The sequence below is a fragment of the Bison bison genome, unplaced genomic scaffold, assembly GCF_000754665.1.
Source record: "Bison bison bison isolate TAMUID 2011002044 unplaced genomic scaffold, Bison_UMD1.0 scf7180017864266, whole genome shotgun sequence".
NCBI classification, from domain to species: domain Eukaryota; kingdom Metazoa; phylum Chordata; class Mammalia; order Artiodactyla; family Bovidae; genus Bison; species Bison bison.
Genome location: NW_011494838.1, coordinates 44,362 through 51,480, shown reverse-complemented (window position 1 = coordinate 51,480; position 7,119 = coordinate 44,362). Strand labels below are relative to the sequence as shown.

The 7,119-nt window shown below is 37.0% G+C and overlaps 1 pseudogene; it reads right to left on the bottom strand.

Moving 5' to 3' along the window:
- LOC104994779 overlaps nt 1-7,119 on the bottom strand; it is a 28,772-nt pseudogene that overhangs the window by 18,449 nt on the left and 3,204 nt on the right.

The window sequence follows — 7,119 nt, the reverse complement described above, 5'->3', positions numbered from 1 at the left end:
TGAGTCTGAGTGAACTCTGGGAGTTGGTGATGGACAGGGAGGCCTGGCGTGCTGCGACTCATGGGGTCGCAAAGAGTCGGACACGACTGAGTGACTGAGCTAAACTGAACCTTGAGAGGCATGGAGGACCAATGGTGGTCCAAGGACTCTGTTTTCAGGCTCTGTAGCCACGTCAAGCTCTTCCGGTTCATCAAGCATGAATTATCAAAAGGGTAACTTTTCCCCTTTTTTGGACGAAAATCAAACTGCATTTTAAATGTAGAGAAATAGAATATTAGAAAAAGTTATCAAAGAGGCAGTTTTGGTATAAAGTTATTGAGTGTACCCCTAGAGTTCAGTTAATTGGTTTGCATTTCCGTCTGGCCAATTTGCAGATGTCTGATCCAAGGAGAGCCTCTTAGTCTGTCAGTGCTTCAGTTTTCTCTTTTTTAAGAAAGATATGCTAATTAGAACCTCTCTCATGGGACCTTTGTTTATAAAAGATTGGTAAGGATTCAGCAAAAGGTAGCTGTTATGTTACCTTAAAACTGAGACTGTTGCCACTAGAACAATGTTTTTAAATAGAGATTTTATTAGTTATGGACACAGTAATGCATTCTATGAAGCTGGTCTGGAGATCAGGATGCTTAAAAGTCACGTGTGAATATCCCTGAATGTCTACAATACATAACTAATGTAGTCAGTTTGAAGTGTTCTAAAATGAATGAGACAAACTCTACTATTACAGAGCTAATGATTATGAAAAATGGAAGAAAACCCACGTATCACACAGGAAGGGAAATTGGAGAAGTAGTATTACTTTATGTTTCTTAGGTGCCTTGATGATTTTTTGTATATTTTATACTTATTTGCTGTTGTTGTTCTGTCACTAAGTCATATTTGGCTATTTGAGACTCCATGGACTACAGCATGCCAGGCTCCTCTGTCCTTCACTATAGAGTTTGCTCAGACTTATGTCTGAGTTGGTGATACTATCTAACGATCTCATCCTCTTATAATTAGTTGTACCAGTAACCCAAATCAAACTCTGTTAATTAGGTAATTATGGGTTCACCAAGCAGAGGTAAGACTTTTTATATATGAAAATTCTTGGCCTTAGCTCTATCTCCTAGTCAAAATCAGTAACTCTCATCTGGCTTAGTTTATCCACACTTAGAAGCCAGAAGATCTATGATCATGAAAATATAGGGTACAGGTGAGCCCAGACCATAACTGAAATATCAGTGACTATGTTATGTGCCCAGATCATTTTCTCTATGGTGTATTTAATTCCCATACGAATAATTTCAGGGGTAGGAAGAGTGTTTACAGAGATTAATCAACTTCCAAATTGTGAGTTGCTACTAGTTGGAGGGAGCCATGATACAATCATAGAGTTTATATATTTTTAAAAATAGTTCCTCTTCTAACTTTTTGTATTTTCATTTTCTTTTTCCTCAATATTTTTACATAACTGGCTACTTGCCCGTAACTGAAAAGTCACATCCTCAAAGATATCTTTGACCATTCTGTGTGCAGCCTGCCTCTTCTTATTTCTGTGTTTATCAGCATGCTCCATTTTCATCTCACAGTAGTTCCATTCCCTAAATTGTCTAATTTCTGTATTTTTCATTCACTCCTTTTCAAAAAGAATCAATTATGATGCAAACCAAAATCTTGTGTAGCTTGTTCAATTTCATACTGCAAAACTTAGACTACTTCTAGATATAATATAATAAAAATATAATATAGCAAATATATTTGACATAACATTGGTTTTGATGTTTGTAAATGAATTATTATAAGCAATTATAACTACAGACCATTTTATGTCATAATATTCCCTTCAAGCAATGTTATTATGGGGATCTTAAATTCCCGAGATGATGTTAATCCTACAGATGCATCCCTAAGTACTCAGAGAAGTTTACTTCTCAGAAGACTTATCTGGGGAAGTGTATTAAACAGAGAAAACATTCCTTATGGACATTTTAATTGTAATGACATTGAATTTGAAAATAAATAATTAGACATATAATGTATTGTTGCTGAAAAGCAGTAGAATCTTAAATAAGACAATAATTTTAAAAGCATGGCACCTGAATTTTATATGTATATAGAATTTATCTATTGATATAATTTTGATATGGTGATTGAACCACTTGCGGTTTACTTTTCTGAGATAACTGTTAAACTGATACAGTCTGTGTTGTTAAATACTGATTACCTCATCCTGCAAGCAGCAGTAATCAACCAAGTGAAATATATAGCTAAATAAAATAAAACATGACTAGGATTTTCATAAGTTGAAAGCTTTTTATATCATATGCTGGCATAGTGTTTAAAAGTATGTCAATGACTAGATTGTAAGACCAAGCTTTAAGACAATCATCCCGTAGAATTGTGTAGATAAGAAGATATCTTCTGGACTTCCTGGTGGCTCAGTGGATAAGAATATGCCTACCAATGTAGGGGACATAAGTTCGATCCCTGGTTGGAGGAAGATTCCACATGCCATGGAGCAGCTAAGCCCGAGAGCCACGACTACTAAGCCTGTGCTCTAGAACCTGTGAGCCACGACCATTGAAGCCTGCTCACCTGGAGTCAGTGTGCCACAACAGGAGAAGCCACTGCAGTGAGAAGCCCACACACCCCAACCAAGAGGAGCCCAAGCACAGCCAAAAATACACAAACAAATACATTTCTAAAAAAGGCTATCTTCCAAGTCATAGGGAAATGAGCAGGTTAATATTACATGTGCATTTGTATTAATATAGACAATGACAGGCAACCATCATACACAAAAACAGTATTCAATGGAATTTCAACGATTCACTCTTATTACTTCCCTGTTCAGCACAAAGTAGTTGTCTGACCTTATTGAATATTTACATTTATGAGTCTCAAGTCATTTCCTATAAGAGAATATGTTGAAATGGATTTGATCATTCTCTGATGACTCTCCGTCTGGCTTTACTTCTATTAGCACTCTATGATGTTAGCATCATTGAAATAATTTAGCAAAAATAAGTGTCTAATACTAGTAGTATATGAATGAAATTGTTTTAGAGTTAAGAAACTAATAAATATTGTAATAATTATCTATAAGGCCTATTAAAGGAAATAAATGTGATTATATACTCATATTAAACTTTGTGCAAAGTCTATGTTGATTTTTATATTATTTGAACTAGAATACTGATAAACATGACTCAAAATTTTCAAGAATAAAATAAATCCATTTGTTGCTTTTAATTTGTCCATAGGCACTGCAGACTGGGTCTAAGTGAAGGCAACGCCAAATTTCACAGATGTGACAGAATTTGTTCTTCTGGGTTGACCAGTCATCAGGAGCTTCAAGTTCTCTTTTTTGTGGTGTTTCTATTAGTTTACATGATCACTCTGATAGGGAACATTGGTATGATTACTTTGATCAGCATCAGCCTCCAGCTTCAGAGCTCCATGTAATTTTTCTTGAGTCATTTGTCTTTTGTGGATGTGTGGTTCTCTTCCAATGTCACTCTGAAGATGCTGGAAAACTTACTATGAGACAAAAACCATTTCCTATGTGGGGTGTTTGGTGCAGCGTTACTTCTTCGCAGCCCTTGTCCACGTGGAAGTATGTGTCTTGGCTGTGATGGCCTTTAATCACTACATGACCATCTGCAACCCTCTGCTTTATGGCAGTAAAATGTCCAGGACTGTCTGTGCTCATCTCATCTCTGTGACATACATCTATGGATTCTCTGTCAGCCTAAACTGCACACTGTGGACATATGGCCTGTGCTTCTGTGGAAACTTTGAAATCAATGACTTCTATTGTGTTGACCCTGCTATTATCAAGATTGCCTGTGGAGGGGTCCACATTAAAGAATGCACCATGATTGTTATTGCTGGGATTAATTTCACATATTCCCTCTCAGTGGTTCTCATTTCCTATACCCTCATCGTAGCGGCCGTGCTGCACAGGCGCTCTGCCGATGGCAGGAGGAAGGCATTCTCCACGTGTGGGTCCCACCTGACAGCTGTTACCATGTTTTATGGGACTCTCCTCTTCATGTATCTCAGGAGGCCCACTGAAGAGTCTGTGGAGCAGGGGAAGATGGTGGCCGTGTTTTACACCACAGTGATTCCCATGCTGAATCCCATGATCTACAGTTTGAGGAACAAAGATGTGAAAGAGGCGGTCGTCAAAGCAAGTGTCAAGGCAAACTTGAGGCAGTGAGCCTGCAGTACATAATTCCATGTATGCCACTTCCTGCTATAAATGTCCAGGCATATAAATAACCCTGTTTAAAATAGACTGTATATAGGCAGCACTTAAATATACTAAGAGATCCAGTCTAACACAGTGATGGTTTACCCCGTGAATGGACTCTCAGGACTAAGCCTCCTTTATCTACATATGCAAACATACTAACCCTGACCTATTACTGTTAGTCACAGTGTATGTAAAATTGTACTAAGTGTAGTCATCAGATAACTCATAAATACATTTGGATAAGCACATGTTAATTTGGAGGTATCTTTGTAAGAGTTGAATATGCTTTCTTAGGATATTTTCTATATATAATTGCTTTTCACTTGTTTTATAAATAATATATAATTTCATGAGAAAAAATTAAGACTTCATCACTTTTCCATGAATATAAAAGTTGGTGGATCCTCATTTACCAAAAAAGCTTTCAATAACATTCACACACGCATGGACTTTTGAAAACAAAAATGTATTCAGAATCTTCAACTAGTGTCATGAATCAATCAGAAGGTTAACTCTCAATATGTATTGCTGTCTAATTAACAGTATTTGTATTTCAAACAATCTGTTGACTCACCGTAATTCTACTCTTTGGTTTGGATTTTGGCTAGTTGTTTTTCTCTTCATTAATTTAAATAGGTGAAAAATTTATGGGTAAAGCCTATCATGTCCTTCTCATAGTTTAAAAAGATGAAGTAATACGGGTTTTTGTCATTTAAAATCTAACTTTTGATCAGAAGAATGTTCTGTTAAACATTTGATTGCTATGATGAAGGTATTGTTTGATTCCAAATTCTTGTCACTAACATTACATTTTTAGGTCTGTATTTAGCTCCTTAAGTCAAGCTTTTAATAACTAGAATCAATCAACCAGATAAGAATCTGTGTAAAACCAAATGTCATTGCACTAGACGTGTTAAAATGTGATCAGCACAGCTCAAACTGGTATCCATTGGGATCTGATTACATGTTTACAATTCAGTTTATGTTGATTGGTGTCCACTTAATCTACCTTCATTCTTAACATAAGTGGAATACATTTTTTGTCCTTGTTGACTCTTGCTAATAATACCAGCATAAAAGCAAATCAGAAGCAGAAGTAATTTCTCATGAATGAGTTTATTCTTGTTTAAGGGCTAATCCAATTAAGAGGGGTACACAATCGAACATGTGTAGAAAGACTGAGAAGTAACATTTACTTGTGGTAGTATCACTGGAAAGATGGATTCATTTAAGCACAGAAAGTATTGTTACTCAGGCTAATTTACCAATTGCCCACAAGCCACATTCCCTCAGATTGGTTCAGAGAAAAAGCAGATGGTGGGAGGAGAGTTCTTTTTCATAACTTTAGGTTCTGAGCAGGAAGAAAAAGTGTTATTTGATTAGTATTGGAAACTGCATTAACAAAGGTTGTTTTTTTTTTTTTTTTAATGTTTTTAAATCACCCAAGTTGGCTTCTAACAAGTTGGTGTCAAGTATGAAATGATAGGCTGCTCAAGAAACAATCGTACGGACAGAGATCATTATAACTTGACCCTTTAAGAGCACATTTTCTATCATCCTTATGGCAGACATATTCCTCAGTGTCCATTATTTTATGTTTTATTTTATAAGTAAAACATTTGTCATCCAGCTGTTGGGATACATAATGTTGTCAAGTCTTGGCAATGAGCCATCAGTAGAAAGTGGTGCCTGAAACCTAAAGATCACCTTCTCTATGTTAAAGCCATTAGATATGGACTTTTTTCTCTTCCTTCTCACTTGAAAATGTTGCCACTGAAATGATCACTTTTTAGGCAAAGATGGAAACCACATATTGAGGGTCTAATTGCCTTTCCAAACCCCCTTAACTCATACTGCTGCCTGAGAAAGGAGTAAATTACTTTATTAAGTCACTGCATCTTGGGAGTTCACTTAGCTATAGTGCTATATTTGCTCTTATAATACTTTCCATAAACATATCCTTGGCACTTCACCTCTGTATCCTACCACTCACTAGGACAATTTTTACCTGAGAATAATCAAGTCTCTTCAGAAACTATTCTGGTATTGAGAGAAGGGCATCTTGTCTTCTGTCTTAACCAGAAGGAGAAAAACTCAAGGTTCTGATCTATATTAGATATTAGGTTATATATCCCTTTGTCCTAACTACTTGATGAGTCCTTGGGCTTGTTATGGCCTTTAAGACTCCAGTTGTCACATTAACTGGTTTTGGATCCCTTTTGACCCGTCATCTAGGCCATTTCGCTAGCCTTTTTAGGTACTTACAAGTCTCTTTCTTAAGCTTAGGAAACCTCAGCTATTTTTTGTCTGCACTGTGCTTGCAGGTGTAGATAAGGTGTGTTTTCACCATACATTTGAGCCAGCACATCTTTAACTGTCCTTACTTATTAGTGGGGCTTCCCCAATGCGTCAGCAGCAAAGAATCACCTGCAAGGCAAGAGACATGATTTCAATCCCTGGGGGAACATCCCCTGGAGAAGGAAATGGCAACCTACTCCAGTATTCTTGCCTGGAAAACCCCATGGGCAGAGGAGCCTGGCAGGTTACAGTCCATAGGGTCACACAGAACCGAACACAACTGAGCACGCACACACTTACATGCACTTATTCTGAGTGAAATTGTTCCCCCCGAAGATGTGTTAAGTTCCTAACCTGAAGAACTTCAGAGTTTGGTTATAGGATCATTGGGTTATAGAGTCATTATTTGGATGTAGGGTTGTTGAAGATGCAATTGTTAATATGAAGTCATACTGAAGTAAGGTGGACCATTAATCCAGTGTGAGTGATGTCCTTACAAGAATGAAGAAATTTGGACACAGATGTAGAGGGAAGATGACCATGAGAAGACAGCAGAGACTGGAAAGATGCTTACAAGACAA